The following is a 17613-nucleotide window of genomic DNA, read 5'->3' on the forward strand; positions in this document are numbered from 1 at the left end:
TGGAGAGGTAGAGCAGAGACAAAGTGAAGGGGCAGGAACTGCTGGGAAGAGAGAGGGACGAGTGCGGATGTTGAGAGGAGAAAGCGAGGGGGGTAAGGGGGCAAGAAAGCCGGACTGATTGCGGAGAGAGGTTCAGGCACGGAGGTGTTAGTGGTCATCGGCTGCAGGGGAGAGAAGGGGCAACACGAGGGTGCAGGGGCTGCTGGGGGTACGGAGGTAGAGGGAGGGAGGGATACAATGAGGGATGGAGAGGGGTAAGTGTGGGAGCACAGCACCTGTCCTGAGGGGTAGAGGGGGTCGGAGCGGTGCTTGGAAAGGAGGAAACGAGCCGGTTGTGGGTGAAGGAGGTGGCGCGCGAGAAAAAACTGTATCAAGCGCCAAGTGTCACGGTGCCTTTTAGCGATACATATCGCGATGCGAATTCAGATATCAAAATACCGCAAAGGGATACAGGGTACGTAAAAGATACACCTTGCCCACCCAACCCCACCTCCCCCTCACCCCCCCCCCCCATGCCACCTACCTGAGCATGGACGGGAAGTCAGCGCCGTCTCTCCAGGGGGCAATCCATCCCGGGCTGCAGGGTGAAGTGCGCCAAGCAGCAGCTATTCCTGGCCAAAACTGTTGCTTTTCCTGACCAGAACCAAAATCGAAAATGCCCAGCTCCCTCCCGAAAATTCATTTCGAAAACAGCGACTGAAGAGTCGGCCGATGCGGCAGCGCGAAATCGAGGGGCTCAGTCGTAACTCCGTCCCCTCTGGACCGCGGTTCCCTTCCCCCCTCCTGAAACATCCTGGGTGGAGTCGGGGGGAGTACAGGAGTCGGTCCTTGGAGATGGGGGAGCCAGAAAATCCACCTCACGGGAGCTCTGAAAGAGTCGCGGAGAATTCCTCCTGTATGTGGGGGAAAAGGAAATTCGACCACGATCGTGCAAGAGCTCACTTTTGCCTTGCGATGTGCACGAAAAGTCGGAGAATCTCCCTTACAGCTGGAAAGGGCAGAAAACCTGCCTTGCAGGTGGAGAAGGCACCAATTCCAAAGCGTGCGAGTCCCAGAAGGATCAAGAGGTCTTCCTTACAGGTGGCGGAGACAAGAAAACTCCATCTTGTCTACGTGAAGGCGGGGGTTACATACTGCCTGGCGTGTGTGTTGGGCGAGTTGAAGGTTCTTCCGTTGTGGGTGGACATAGTAAAAAAAATCTGTCCAGAGGTGGCAGGGTTATGCCTTGCGGATGGATCTCCCCGGGAATAGGGGCGGTGGGGTTGATAGAGGGGCAAATGAAAGTCCAGACTCACAGGTTTGGCGGAAGTTTTAAGTGGATTTTGGTAAAACAAAAAAAACAACCTTATAAGAGGTGGGGTTCGAAGTTCTGGTTCCCAGGTGTGCCGGAAGACGTGCCTCAAAAGTGTGGGTGAGGGTGGTATTAAAAACCGGCCTTGCCAGTGGAGGCTTGGAGGGTGCGGGCTGCAGGTGGGACAGAGATGGACGTTTCATCGTGTCGTTGCGTCAGAAGATCTACCCCGAAGGCGGGGATGTAGACATCTTGTTGGGGTACCAGAAGAGTTGGGTGGCGTTCCTAGGAAGTGGAAGAGGGATACAGGAGGTATATAACTTTTCTACGTTCAGGTGCTTAGAAAGATGCTGAGGATCTGCCCGAGGGTGTGGGGAATAAACTTCTGCCCTGTTGATCTTTCCTGGAGAGGGGCGAGGATGAGGAATCCCACCCTACACACGTGTTAGAAGACTTGGAAGATCTGTGCCTCCGGTGGGGGGGAAATGTGCTCTCAAATGTGAACAGAGGAGTTAGAGAGCGCTTCCCCCTGGCCCTCTTCCAGGATTCACTGACCAACAGCCCTCAAACTTCCGTCTCGCCACCGCTCCCCCCGATGTGAGCCGAAAAGAATCCACTTGCTCGGCACCCCACAGGTGTCACCTGTTCCCCCAAAAAATCATTCCCTCGTTTGGTGGCAGGGCTCTGATGGCGGAACCATGGCCGTGTTGGCGTCTGCAGGCATGTTCCAGCGCAAAAGGGATTTTTTTCCGCTCTCTGCCTGAACAGCAGCGAGTGAATTAAGCATGGAGGGAGGGAGGGGGGGCGAGCGAGGCAGAGAAGATAAACGCATCCTCACAGTGACACCAAATGTCTTCAGGGGAGCCCTGCACTCCCTACACCGGAATAGAGCGCATCCCCGGCGGGGCGACAGCTTGACGATCGGTCCCGGGAGGGGGCCCCGCAGTGCCCCCTTAGTGTCTTACACTATTAATAACGGACTGCGTGTGGGAACGGGGTCCCCCGGGTTCCTGCTCCACGCGAATATCTCTGATATATCGACACACGGACAGAGACCTGGCAATAACTGTGCGCGTGTTGTAATTTCCCTTCTGCGTCCTCATAATAACAATGACGTAAGAACATATGTGTTTATACCTCTATATAGAGCACCAGACAAACCCTCAACGGGCAGTAAATAGTTTTATCAAAAGTCCATTTCGGCACAATATGATGTCAGACACACAGCCTTTCGCCCAGCTCTGTAGCAAGAGCCTTCACTCACCGAGGTGGCCCCGTGACCTCTCTGCATTTAGAGCCTAGAAACCGGTAACAGATGGGTGCTCTGCTGTCGACCTCGGAAGCATGTCTCTGGGAGTCGGCCGCTGTCGGTGCCTCGCGTTTAGGTCGCTGCAGCGCGTGCATCAACCATCTCAGCTGCTAACCCAGCTTTGGCTCTTCCGTGGCAAGTCTTGTCTGTATTTTGCAGGCCAAATCGCAGAGGGCAAGTCAAGATCATTCGGATTAGGGCTCAGCTCACCTGAACCAGTGAATGCCTTGATTCATTTGGGGGAAACTGTTGTGTGTACTGTGCTTTATGCGCCAACTGTTGTTTTGACTGAAGCAAAGCTCTCATTAAGTATCCTCTGAAAACCTATGACAGTTTCAACAACCACGAGGCTTGCATCCATTTTACACTGATTGTTTCCTATAGCTCCAGTGAAAATAATTAGGTTTAAAAGAGAATACAAATAACAATTTGAATACATATATTTTTATTTTTGTGCCTCAGTATGTATTGCTTTTTGTTTTATTTTGTACATTTCATGTAGTCATACCCAGTCCTTTAAACATACATACATTATTTACAATGAATGAATGAAAATAATTATGAAGCACATGGCTACTCCAGGGAGTTCCCTGGTGCTAGGGTTAGGAGAGCTAAGGAAAGTGAAAATGACACCTACTTAAGATGCAAAAAGATTCGTTTTTTGGAATCGTGAGATGACAAATTTTGGGCCTGGATGGTGAAACTTCAGCAGGTGATCACAAGGGCTTGCAGGAGAATTCTCTTCTTCAGTGGAAACAAATACAAATTTCCCAGATGATGAAAAATATGATCTCTTCGGGAGATTCCCAAGCTTAAACAGGCTGCTGCATTTTGCACAACCGTGAGCTTTTATTTAACCTATCTGGGAGGCCGAGATAAAGTCCATTAGCAAAATCCAGTCTCAGTCTAATTAGCACATGCAACACAGACTTGCATGTAGACATCTGCAGAAAATCCAGGAATTTGCGTAATGATCTCAGAAGTGGGAATCAAGAAGCTGCAACAGAATTGATAAAAGGAAAAACGTTTTTTTTGTCATTTTTTACCCCTAAATTCCTTACTGAAGAGGTAGGCTTCAAAAGTGGGAGTACATTTGAGGACCAGCAATCAAAAAGCCAGCCATCCTTTATATGGCCAAACAGGAGGATCTCGGTTTTATCCACATTGCAATGCAAATGGTTAACCTTCAGCCCATGGAAAGTAGCGGTAGGGCCTACTTTCAGACTTTTCCCAGGAAAAGGAGAATCAGTATCAACTGTGAGGAGAAGCAGCATATCCTGGGCATGAGAGATGGTCTTTAGGCCAAATGATTCAATAAGCTTTGCCAATGGGGCTGAGTAAATGTTGAATAGTGTGGGCCTGACCTGGGGAAAATCAAACCTCAACTTCCTTGTGAAGAATTGAAAGGGGTCATTCAAACTTGTTGCTCTCTCTCTTCCAGAAATGATTTTAATCATCTCCAGGCCTGATCACGGATCCTAGTCTCTGAGTGACACTGCAGAAGGGTTTCATGAGAAACCGTGTCAAGCACCATGGACAAATCCAAAAGGATAAGGATCGCACTGTTTCCTTTGCCTGGCGTGAATTTAATGGCATCTAATATCTCAAGGAGAGCGGTCTCTGTGTTGTGGCCATGGTGAACACCTGAAAACACAAATAGTTAGTCAACTGAGTATTAAAAAGAAGTTTTGCCAAAACTTTGGATGCTGCAGGTAGTAGAGAAATCGAGAAAAAAATCACAAAGACCTTCAGGTCTGCAGTAAGTTTTTTAAGCAGAGGAATCAGTTGAGCCCTTTTCCAGCTACTCAGTACACTACCAAGGAAACTGAGTTGTTGAAAAGCCACAGCAAAAAAAAGGTGCAACTGCTTCACCCACCATCCGAAGGATTGCAGGACGACAGGGATCATCTGGCGAGCCTGGTTTATAGCAAGAGACGGCCACGGAAATTTGTTCTAAGAACCGAATAGCCCCAAAAGGTCTGGCTACAAATATTTCACACATATATAGATGTCAAGAACAAATACTGCAGAAAATAATGGTACATTATGGTAGTAGGCTATGTAATAAGAATAAAATAACAATTAATAATAATCAAAAATCAGATATACAGTTTCAATGCACAGCAAGTCTTCCTGCCAAACAATAAGTTTAAAAAAAGATAGGAAGAATGTTTCCTTTATTTGACTTCATAGACATCTATGAACGTCCCGAGATATGATCAAAATTCCAATTTTCCTTTATGGAAATGGATACCCTCAATCCCTGTCGTCTACCAATTCTTGGATCCAGATGCCTAGGCCTAGTTTTATTTTATTGCAGCTTCTAATTATTATATCGCACAACATCAATCCTGAAGCAAGCCAGACGCTCTTCTTACAAATCCAGCCCCGATATTCGAGAATTTGATTTAGAATAATAATAGGTTTGTCCAATCCTGCACCTACTAAGCTCTCTCACCAGGACGGGAAAGGGCAACCTGTGAGTTGAACATAGATCTCTATGACAGGTACCTTAACTCACTTGATTAATTTGCAGAGGGTCAACCCTGCGACTTGTTCTCAGTTCGCAAGAAAACACAAGATTTAAGTGTGTGTACTGCAGTGTACAAAAACACACAAACACGTTTCTGCAGCGAATGCATTAACACACTGAGCTACATTTCAGAAATTCACACCAGTAGCTTGTAGGTTACACAGTGACTGTTGCAGAGGGTGCATTACCCCGTAAACTATCCTCACTTAGGTTTCAAACATGTAACTGACAGGAAATACAAACATCTCTCCAGCAAATGCATTAATATTTGCAACTGTTTCGTTGGGATACGAATCTGAGCTCTAGGAGGCATACGAAATAGGCACATTGACCCACTGAACTATCTTTCCAGGACTTTAACGTGTAATCTACGTGTTCCACACAGAGTTCATGCAGCAGGTTTCATTTTCTGATATTATAAATTTGCTTTGATTCTGGCATTTCATCGGGGAACACACGCATGTGATGAATGACCACAGTGCCTGGAGGGGCAGTACACGTCGCTTCTTCTAAAACTGTGTCTGGTCCTGAGAAATAGGGCTTTGGGGATACTGATGCATCAATACTAAATAAGGTGCTTATTCTAATGGGCATTTGTGTTGAGTGGCTCGCAAAACCCCCCAGCTGAGAACTCTTCTTCCCACCCCAGAGGAGTTCTTCTCTCTGTAGAGCAAGTGAGGAAGACATGGGATGCAGCTGAGCAGGGAGCACACACATTTGCTCAGAAGTACACAGTTTGTCATGCATTTGAGCCAGTGTTATCAAGCACTAGCAAAGCCAACAGGCCTGGGTTAATGTGGTAACACACGCAGGGCTAGCAAATTGGAATGAGGCATGCAAGATGGAGCCAGCAGGAGCGGGCAGAGGGCTAAAGTTGTAAGGTACTCCATGACGTAGGCCAATTGAAGCACTCAAATTACTATAGAGGTATACACCCAAAGAACCAATGGCATTAGCTAAGAGATTATTACTCTGCAGTGCTGAGCTAATATATAATTGACACAGTCTCAATCACATGGGTGAATCTAATAGGTCAAAGAAAGCCAGTGGTTGAAAGGGACAGACTCAAAGCCCCTCAATATGTATTGTTTGCAACAGGGCTGGTTGACAGCTGTCCTTTCAAAACCCAGATCTAAAAACTGCAATCTTTCTTTCACATCCTTATTTGTCCCTGTGTGTGGATGTCCTTGAGAGGTAGCCTTTTTTTGTTAAGTGTTTCGTATTTAAAAAGACCCATATCATTTCTACAAACTCACTCAAATCCCCCCAACTGTCCTCCAATAACTGGCTAAACAAGGTACCATCCACAAGCCAATGGCTGCATGAAAGGGACATTAGAAAATAAGATCTGAACCACGTATCCAGCGGGTTGAAGCTGGAGAGGCACTATCCTGGCAATGTGGTCTAAAACACAACAGTCTCAATTTTCTCAGTGTATCCATTGATAAGCCACAAACATCAACACAAGGTTAATTCACCCCCATGTTTGTGTCCATCATTCGGTATAAATTGTGGAAATCTCCAAAGGAAAAAGCCCAGCAGCATAGATTTCTTCTCCCATGTAGTCCTTGTACATAAATCTCTCCCTAGAGAGACCATGCCTATTCCTAGCTGTGCAACCCCTTTCTCTTGGCTATGACTGGTCACAAATGCTGACCCTATGTTTGTTTGCACACAAAGGGTCACAGTTGTGCTAGACTGGCGTGTTGCGAAGTCTGCATATCAGTTGTGTCCTTTCCATCCCTTACAGGCTCCTCGTTCTGCCGCCAGAGCTATTTCGACTTCTCTCTTTCCCTTTCCCTACACAGGGCCTGTTTGCCTAATATACTGACTCATCTCTCGAAGACCCCCAGTGCTCTGCCTTATCCGTCCTCAGAACAGTGGCGTAACAAAGGTCCCCGCAGCCCGCGCGGGGGATGGGTAGTGGGGCGGGGCGCGAGCTCAGCATAGTACACTGTGCCCGGGTGGCAGGGCCCAGACTGGGTCCAGGGGGAGGGAGGTCCTTACAGGTACTTTGCAGGGGAGGGGCTTACGTTTCGCTATGCCACTACTCGGAGGTGATCTGTGCAGGGTTCCCGGAGTTATGAGGCTATGGGGGACCAATTTATGCAGCAGCATTGATCAATTTCCGCACTGGGAAGCAGTAAATTACGCTGTATAATGCGGCACATTCTAAGGCCGTATTAGTTCACGGTTTGTCATTTGATCACTTCTTTGGTACTAGCTTAATACCTGAATAGAGCAACCAGCCACTAAAATGTGATGATTTAACAGATGTGAAGGCTCTGCCACTGTGTAACAGCAAGGGTGGCACTTTTTGTAATTTTTGATACGTTTGTTGAAATCTGCGCACCACTGAGGGAGACCCATCGTGCTCTGCCTACTCCTACCTCCCACCGGGAGATACACACGGACCTGCTGAGGGAGACCTCGGGCCTAGCGTTACCCCCTCTCCCACAATGGGAATATCCCCGGGGGGCAATATTGCTAACTACTCTTCGGAAGACCATGGGCCTCTGTTGAGCCTCTACGCTTCCTTTCCCTCCGCGTCCAAGGAAATAGCGTACATGCCTTGCCCGACTTGCATAACTTTCTGACTGCCTGCCTAGAGCCCGGGCAATGAGACAGGGGCGCCCTCTAGTGCCCAGCCGAGCGCGCCACACTCATTTCTTGACCTAAAAAATGTCATTTTCTTCGCATTCAAGGAAAAGACGTGGATGATGCGTTCATCTCTTCGGGGGTCCCTAATCCCCATCCGCTGCGGACAATAAACATAGCCGCCCTGAGAAACGAGGTGATTTACAGGAAGCGTGGCAGGGCTGAGGCGGAGTTCGTCCCATGTAATCTGAAAAAAAGATTCTCTTTCTGCCCTTCTTCCCAACCTTATCTAACTCCCCTCCTCCTCTTTACTCTCCGTTCCACATTCTTTCTTCCCGTCCTGACCCCTTTATTTTGTTTTTCCCCACCTTCCCCGTCTTCCTTCTACTCTTTTCTTTCATTACCACTCTCCCGTTTCTCAACACGTCATCATTTTCCCTCCCATCCTCTGTTCCGACCTCCTTTCACCTCTTCATTATCCCCTTCTCTATCTTTTTAGTCTCTCCACGGTCTCCCATATATGTTTCTCCTTTACCACTTTCTCCATTCCTTCCTTCCACTTTAATCTACTTCTCCCTCCGTCCTATCTCGCAGTTTTCTTGTGCTTTCAACCTTCCTTCACCTCCCATTATTTTCTCAACTCCGTTTCTCATTTCCCCTCTCATTTCTCATTTCTCAAACCTCTCGCTTCTTCTTCTTCTCTTCCTGTTCCATCCCTTCTTTCCCGCCCCTTCTTATCTTCTTCTTTTCCCTCTCGTTTTCCCTCCTCCTCCTCTATCTCTTCTTCTTTTCCTTCCACACCCTCCTTCGCCTTCTCCTGCTTCTCATTTCTTCATTTTCTCCTCTGTCCCGAGAGATCCATTTTAATAATATCTCTGGATGATAAATCACGGAATTATCCCATTTCAAACGCCTCGCAGTTCAGGCAAAACCCCCTTTGGGGAACAATGGATGGAGAAATATATACAATTCGATTTCTTTTGGGGTGAATGATATTACAGAGGTAGGCGAAGGTGGAGGGAGCACACAACAGAGGGAAGGCAGAGGGGCCTCAGTGAGGATGACTGTAAGGAGGGGGCAAGAGACAGAGGATGAATTAAAGCAACTCAGTGGGATAATGACTCTGTTGCAGAGATTGACATGATATCTAAAGGTTACACGTTCGAGTGTGAGTACAATAGCTCAGTGGGTTAATGTGCCTACCACTGAGGTCTGTGTGCAGCTAGCAGGTCACATGATCCAATAACAATAAGATAGCTCAGAGGTTAATGGTCCTGTTGCAGAGAACTGTGAGTAAATTGCAAGGTACAAGTGCCAACCGCAGCAGGTTAGGCAAGGGAGTTTCTACCCCCACCGCAGAGATCTGTCTGCAGCCTTCAGGCCACAACTTTGGATCGCAGTACGAGAGCTCAGTGGATTAATACATCAACTAGTATGCACATTTAAAAGTAAAAGCTGTGCATCGTTTTTTTCAGCGCTAGGCCTGGGCGGAATTTCAATCATGCCAGAGTAACCAGAGTAACTTCAGTAATTCTACAGCGGTCTTTGACGTGGAATTACTGATAATTGTGCAATTACTCCTGCTCGCGTTACTATGAGTAATTTAGGGGGGAATATACTACTGCAAGAGCACATTTAACAAGCACGATTGGTCCCACGCACTGGCTATTCATGTTCTAATCCATTTAGCGATATTTCTTAGCGTAAAAATGGATTCTTGTGCCCATTTTGGACATGTGGGACATTTTGTGCTAACAAAATAGTGGTAAATGTCAGGAGAAAGTTGGGCGAAAATCCTTCCCCACAAGTATGCTTATCAAGCACAAGCTATTCGTGTTCTGTTGCATTTAGTGTTATTTCTTAGCACATAAGGTATTCTTGGCCACTGTGGGCTCCAGAAGGAATTCGCACGCTAAGTAACAGCACTAAATACAAACTGCTCCTCCTGCGTAATTACGTGTAATCTTGTGGAATTCTCAGGTATTTCTGCATGATTACACTAGATTGAATTACGCAAATCACACCCAAGCCTATGCAGCACACAGACAGCTCTGGTATTTCCATAGCTCGCCGAGAGGTACATCTCGGAACACCATCGGGGGTTATTCACAGTTCCGATCAAATTAGGCTTAGCGAGAGATGACATCTGGAAATGTCATTAAAAATATGAGACTGTGTGTTCTATAAGCAAAATGGCTCAAACCAAAAATGTCCACTCCTGACACCTGTCTCTTCTAAGCTTTCCTAAACATGTGGAGTGAAGGGAAACGCATTTCACAATTAGACCATCCCTTTTTGAAGAAGTGCCCGGTTTCTCATTTTCAGACAATTTTCAAGCGACATGTTGGCCATCAGTTCCGAGGCAGGCCAGGAAGCAAAAGAACTAGTCTAGAAAATTCTCGATCTTTACAAACTGCTTTCCCGAAAAAAATCGAATTTTGTTATATGAGTGTTTTGTTCGTCAGCCCTCTCTAAACCATCCGTAAAATCTATTGCGCTCTGGGGAATGGTGAAGCAAAGGCAGTTCAAAAATTCAAATTATTTGCAGAATTACACCCTCTTTCCTAAATAATGGCAAAAAATGGAGGGGTCTACTGGACTAAAAGGACTCTGTAAAAAACTAAGGTTGGTGATCTAAAATGAACTACATAAAATACACATATTGTCCAATGCGGTTAACACAATTACAGAAAAACATAAAATAGCTCTTAATTACCGTTATTAGAGAGTTGAAAATAAGGGCAGGACCCATTCCCTGTCAGGCTGAGGGAAAATCTAATAGCCCCAAAGATCAGACTATCACGGTTGGTCTGCAAACTCTTTGAGTGTATGGGAGTCTGCAGAACATACCTTTACAGAACCTGATGTTTTAGGTTTCAGTGACTTCTCTATTTCTTTTCCTGAAGGTGTTCACATCGTAGGGCATTAACACAAGCTGAATGTGGTTCGATTGCAAACAAGATCCTTATGACTGACTTCCGGGTCAGGGTAAGGTGGGCGTATGGTGATTCTATAGCCTTCCCATAAATCAAGTCATTTTTAGCACCTATTTTCCTGCCCACCTGAGGGTTTCAGGCATTTTTGTCTAGGATCATACATTTGAAGTACTGAGAGCAGTGCTTGATTTGTAAATAAAAAGGTGCCGGTTTCCAAAGCTCTCCTCTTAAACACGTGGCTGCTGCATTTAAATGTGCGAGCACGGAATACTGAGAAAGCGAAATCCTGAAGCCATCCCGGGCCTCTTCAATCCATTTACAGCTACCCCCCGCCCCTTCAGCTCACTCTTGCAGCTTTCTGCTTTCTCCCATTGTGACGCTTTTTCATTTTTCTCTTCCTCCGTCTTTCCCATATGTGTCTTTTGCTCGTAGTAAATGCTAGTAATAACTGCCGGTCCTCAAAAATAAGTACTGGAGACCACAAGCCCACATTAAGCACTGACTGGGAGTACCATTGCCACCCGGCCATTTCCACAACACCTAATGGAATCTCAACCATTCACACTAGCTGGCTCGTCCCTACGTAGACTAGTGAACGCCATGACTCATGACAGCCCCCAGTAGACGCGATGCATAGTGTGGTGGTGAAGGGCCATCCCTTCCTAGTTAATCACCCTAATGCATGCTGGGTGTTGTAGTCTTCTTTTGCTTCCATTAAACTAATTACACTAACACAGCTGGAGTCATTCATTTACAGATGAAAATTTCAGGGCCGGACATAGTTTTCGGAATGACCTGGCGTGAGGTAGTCACCCTAGGCCCTACCTAGTCAAGTTAGTAAACAACGAAAACATCCATGTTAACATTAATGTGACCTGAAAGGGCTACAGTTGCTGTGCATAGTCTGCTATGATATTCCCCTAGCCCTGCCAGGTTTCCTAGGTTCAGTCTTGATGTACTGTCACAGTCCAGGTTTTTTCTTCTTTTAATTCTGGGGCTTGTGGACTTGTTTACCCCGTTATAAAATAGGACTAGAAGTCCTAGAATTCAAAGAAAAACAGGGACTGAAGCAGTTAATCACGCATGGACCTGGGAAACATAACATCTATACCCCTCCTTCGTTAGGTGCATTCTGGCTTGCTCAGTGATTGTGTCCAGTGGCCTCTCATCTAGAGATGCTTGGGAGATACTGCACACGTTTTGTTACCCACTCCCCCAAAATACTTGAATTCCATGATATCCTCCTATCAGCAGGCTATGTGGGCACTGACAGTTAGTGCTTAATTTATAGCACAGGTACTGGAGCCTTTTCACCCGTGCCCCTGCGAGAGGGATCTACTGAGCCTCTTGGTAGAACTTTGGTGGTCTCCCTGAAACAGAACCCCCTTTCTTCCACCAAAGAGTGTGTTGTGTGATTGTGCCTACACTTGGTGTACTTAGGGACTGTGTGCATTGTGAATGACACTCTCTGTGAAGACACATTGCTTCTCGTACCAGATGGTAATTTCTTGCACTGCAGTGAAGACCTCCTCTCTATCCCTTGGACAAGCCCCAGAGGCCGTCACCATGGAGACCCACTAGCAGTTTCAAATTCTTGGTTTCTTGGCTGGATTTACATTCAGCCCAGGAGCCTGCCTCAAACAAAGAACCGACCAATGATACCAGCCTACCAAAAAATGGCAGAGGATTCAACGTGTTAGTTCCCAGTGTAAGGAAAATGCTTGGGAAGTGACTTTAAGCTGAAAGAACTCTCACATATTTCTTCTCTACCTGAAGGGCAATCCGGATCCCCAATGATTCCCAATATTACCCTGATCTGTAGTCAGGTAGGACCCAATGCAAACCGTAACACACGCTGATGTGGGAGGGACTACGGATGAGTAGTGGGTAAGTGCTCAGAGATGGCTGGTGAGGCGTAGCTCTATCCATCTGGCAATATCTCTGGAATGAAAGGAGACAGAAGCTTCTAATTCAATGAGAGCTCAAAGGCTAGCTCTTACCAGTGTTGCTGCATGCCTGGGGAGTGTGTGGGTTGAAGCTCTGTGGTGCCTGTCTTTATTAGTTACAACTGTCCTTTTTCCTTCCTGATCAACATGTTTGCTTTTGCAGTGTATCTATGCAAATGGCACTGCGCTGCACAGAGGGATTACTGCTACCTCATCAGAAAGCCACACAGTTTCAAACTTTTAGAAGTAATCCTGGGGTCAGTGATTCTTCTAGAATGACTTCTAGGTGCTCATGTGCCAGCTACAGTTGGACTGAAGCAGCATCTCTGCCTCACCTTTTGTTCGTGTTTAAAGCTACATGACTTTGAGTTGTTAATTGTTATGCATTGCTTTGATTGGAGTACTTTGTTTTGATGACATCAGAAACAGGGGTGGCTCCTCTGTTAGGACAGAGGAGTGTTGTCACACTCGCCAGCAGCGGCAGCTGCAAAACCTTTTCAAGAAAACAATAATAAACTATGTTTATTATCATTTTCTTGTAAAGGGGCGAGGCCACTGGGGTGACGGGCAGTGAGGGGAAGTGAACAGCACTCCTTCTCAGTGCGCATGTGTGTTTGGCCGGCTGTCTCGGGCCTGCCAAACACTCATGCGCAGTATGTTCTCTCCAGCCTGGTACTGTGTTGCCGGACTGGAGAGAGTATGCATAGGCCTCTACCTGAAGGGCAATCCGGATCCCCAATGATTCCCAATATTACCCTGATCTGTAGTCAGGTAGGACCCAATGCAAACCGTAACACACGCTGATGTGGGAGGGACTACGGATGAGTAGTGGGTAAGTGCTCAGAGATGGCTGGTGAGGCGTAGCTCTATCCATCTGGCAATATCTCTGGAATGAAAGGAGACAGAAGCTTCTAATTCAATGAGAGCTCAAAGGCTAGCTCTTACCAGTGTTGCTGCATGCCTGGGGAGTGTGTGGGTTGAAGCTCTGTGGTGCCTGTCTTTATTAGTTACAACTGTCCTTTTTCCTTCCTGATCAACATGTTTGCTTTTGCAGTGTATCTATGCCTGCTTTGTGTCTGTTGCACGTGTCCTCACCCACTGTATTCAGCGTTCACATTCCACAATATGGACTGTACAGGCAGTTGACGATTATGGTTTGCAAAAGGCAGCTGCATGGTGTGATAGTTCCTTTTGATAGCAATAACCTTTAAGTGTTCAATTTGAGAGTGTGTGTTGCTCCATCGTTACATACGTCGACAAATATGACCACACAAGATCAAGGAATCAAACTTGGCACAAACGGCTACTTGCTTGAATCTCAGGTTATCTTTTGTCAACCATCATCTCCAGACTATGCTGCCTCAACCATGTTTGCCTGTGCCACACTGATTCACAGTCACAAGGAACTCCTTAGCCGGTCTTTGGCGAGAGCTGATATGCAAAACTGGCAACTGGGTGTTACTATTGAGCAGTTGGTTTCACCCTGTACACTTGTTTCTCCACAATGGCTTGAGCAACGTTCAGATACCGCACAACCGTCTCTCCAGAGGTAATATTTGGACGGACTTTGTGAGACGAACATTGCTTCAGGACACGTCAGGCCACAATGGTGTGTGTATATTTTTGTCTGGGCTAAGGAAGATTTTCATCTGCAGATGTGAGGGCCACGTAACAGCAGTCATTTGGACTTTTGTGGACACATTGTTAATTTTAATAAATACCCAAGCCTGCAGTGTGTTGCAGATCAATTCGATCAAGAGATTGCATCTGTTTGAAAGTTGCACTGCTGCCCATATTTATATGCAAACGCAGTTTTGTGTCAAAAAGCATAGCGCCAGCTTGCATCATTCCAGCACCAGCCGGGAGCCAAATTTATGGAATCTCTCAAGCTGGCGCTCAGGTTGGGCTAGTATCAGAAAAAATGACGTTAGCCGGATGGGGGTGGCGGTACAGGGGAAGGGGGTTTTACCTCAGAGAATGACGCTCGGCTGGTTAGAGGCAAAAAAATGCCATTAATCAGCCTATCGTCATTTCCTGATGCAAAACAATCCATACCACAAGACTCCTGCCTTATAAAACACAGGAGTCATGCCAACCATCCCAATGGCCAGCACAGAGGACAAGTGTCCCATGGGCTTGGCCATTGCACCCAGTGCTATGTAGGGGGACCATTTCAGGGCCCCCAATGGCACCAAAAAAATATTTTTGAAATACTTACCTATACTTACCTTACTTACCTGGGATGGGGTCCCCATCCTCTGGTGTCCCTCTGGTGGGGGTGGGGGTGTTCCTGGGGCTTGGGGTGGGCACCTGTGGGCTCTTTCCATGGTGTTTGACCATGTAAATGGGTCCACAGGTACCCTAACACCTAGGCATTAAATAATGGCGCTAAGCAGGCTTACCACCATTATTTAGGCCCGCCTTCCCCCGGTGTACCATTTTTGCACGGGAGGATAAAAAGGCGCTAGGGGCTTTGAGTCATTTTTTGGACGAGAACAGCTACCTTGCATCTCATTGGCGCAACGTGGGTTCACACATCCAAAAAAATGACGTCTACTCCTATATTTTGCTGCTAAACGGGTCTAGCATCAAAATATAAATATTGAGTTAAGTTTGCACTGAATTTGCGTAAAAAAAAAATGCTAATTCAGCACAAAAGAGAACAACTATGCCCCTGTATGTGGTTTCTGACGTATAGTCATGCAAACAAAATGTTCCCAAAGTTATGTTTTTTGCAGGCATATAATTCCTCATTACTTACAATCTCCATGCAGAATGTAGAATTACCATCAACTTTATACAAAACCAACTTCTCCACGGATAAGTAGAAACAGTGGTACAGAACTATCAAGAATGATTTAATCACAACCAAAGGTAAACCCAGGAGCGGCTCACGGTGCATGGAAGCGGCGGGGCAGCGCGTGAGGGGGGGTTGGAGGGAGGATTTTTTATTTTTTTAAAAATTACACTTACCTCCCTCGCCGCGCCGCAACGCTCCATCCGCTTCTTCTCTGCTGACGGCAGGCACAGGCTCCCAGCTTGCCCTGCGGTCAATCCTGATGGCCAATCTGAGACAGCCAGCCAAACACACTTGAGGGTAGTGCTCTGTGCACTCCCCTCAAGTGCTCGTCACCACCATGGCCCGCCGCCTTTCACGAAAATGACAATAAACACAGTTTATTATCGTTTTCTTGAAAAGGTTTTGCAGCTGCTGCTGCTGGCAGTGGGGTGACGCTCCTCCGCCCTAATGGAGGAGCCGCCCCTAGGGACACCATTTTCAAAATGTTATTTTCCTATTTGACACTTTTTGCAAACATTGAGATATCATCCTGAAATAACTTCTTGGGCATATCATCAAATAACTTGTACATCAGCCTTTGAAACATTGCAGCCACTAATGCTAAAATGAGCGGCATTTGCAGGTAGTGATAATCACCATATAGCATGGTGAATGTGGTGGGAGACCTTGACTCATCCGCTAAGGGAACCTGATGGTGAGCAATTCTTTATTAGAAAGAAGAGAAGTACTTTCCACCCCCTAACAATACAAGCAGTTCGCATATTTTGTCAAGGAGATATGTCAATGAGAATATTCTTATTTAAAGAATAGAGATTAGCCTATAGACATAAATCACAAAATTTACCTTTAGTGATAACAGTGGGGGCCACCTACTCGGTTCAGTGATCCCAACCTTAATTGGTTGTTCTTGGTGCTCCTTAAGCTGTTTCCTCACACTAAAAGCCACATTTCTAACTTTATGGCAAACAGACACAGCATCTTTCTTTGAGATAATTTGGAGTTTGAACCCAGACAAATAGCTAAGTTTCTCTTTAATTTCATCATTAAATCACATTATTTCTTCTAATGTTTTATTACGATCTTCAACCAACAAATATTGGCGTTTCCTTAGTAAGCCCTGACTAGATTGGTCTCTTCGTTCAAGAGGGTTGTGACCGTTGATAGACAAACCAGTTTTTGTGTTTATTCATCTTCCTAATCATGTTAATTAATTTTTAATGTACGCCTATTTATAAATGGCTTGTTTTTTATAATAGTCTTCAAAACGCCAGATTTCTATCAGAAACACCATTCAGGAGGTCAGGTTCTGCTTATGCTACACACTCCCAGATTGGGAAAGGCTTTCACCCTGAAAATGTGGTTGTAAAACAGAATATCAAGAACTAAAATATAATCTGACAGTAGTATTGTGAACAAAATATTAGTTACAAAAATATTGTTCACAGTGTAGATTTTCTATCATTAACTCTAATGGGGCAATATTGTTTCAAATAATATTTAAGACAATAAGTTTGTGAAATGATATTTAGGCCACCGTATTCTGGTATCATACTCTGAGAGTGAGCCAATGATCTGAAATGATATACCGCATATGTCCACAGGCTACGTTGATCTTCGCTTTTCAAATGGACATGAAACATAACTTCCCAAAAGACCTTTTGTAATTTGTGCTCATATATTGTATTTGGTCACCCCTAACCTGTGTTATAAAGCTACCAATATCTTTCGGAAGACGTGTGTTATTATGACCTATTTTATTGCGTTTTCACTGTTATTTCTCTGCCAGTCTCTGTAAAAAGGTCGGCCACTCTGTTCTCAGGATCTTAACACGCGGTTTCAAGAAAATAAATACATCAATGCACTAATACTTAATACATTTGATTGTTGCCATAAGGAAAGAGATTAAGGTCAATGACGTACAATACCACATTAGTCCACTTGTCCACGAACCGTTCTTCATCAGTAACTGATACTGGAGCCCCTGAGTGTACTGATCCTGTGACTCGTGCCTTACCAATTTCTGTAGAACAAATTGAATCTCCTCTGTCCCCACCACTATTGCTAGACTTTACAGTAAGTACCTCCATGCACATCTTTAAATCACTGCTTGCAGGAAAAGAAAACATGAAAACGTATAATCCTCCCTGCCAGCCAGCAGGTTTTGGCAGAATTGTCTCCTCCAATGCTGGGTTCTCAAACA

At 45.7% G+C, this 17613-nt stretch overlaps 1 protein-coding gene and 1 long non-coding RNA gene across 2 annotated transcripts in view; one reads left to right on the top strand and one right to left on the bottom strand.

Annotated features, from left to right (window-relative positions):
• The window catches only part of CACNA1I (calcium voltage-gated channel subunit alpha1 I), an 842691-nt gene extending 840713 nt beyond the window's left edge, over nt 1–1978 (bottom strand). The window contains exon 1 of the mRNA XM_069231287.1: nt 524–1978. The gene's annotated coding sequence lies outside the window, so the exon portion shown is untranslated. The remainder of the gene's footprint in view (nt 1–523) is intronic.
• Nucleotides 1–17613, top strand: part of LOC138292589 (uncharacterized) — a 204146-nt gene that overhangs the window by 166310 nt on the left and 20223 nt on the right. The gene's annotated exons all lie outside the window — the stretch shown is intronic.

The sequence above is a fragment of the Pleurodeles waltl genome, chromosome 4_2, assembly GCF_031143425.1.
Source record: "Pleurodeles waltl isolate 20211129_DDA chromosome 4_2, aPleWal1.hap1.20221129, whole genome shotgun sequence".
Taxonomy (NCBI): domain Eukaryota; kingdom Metazoa; phylum Chordata; class Amphibia; order Caudata; family Salamandridae; genus Pleurodeles; species Pleurodeles waltl.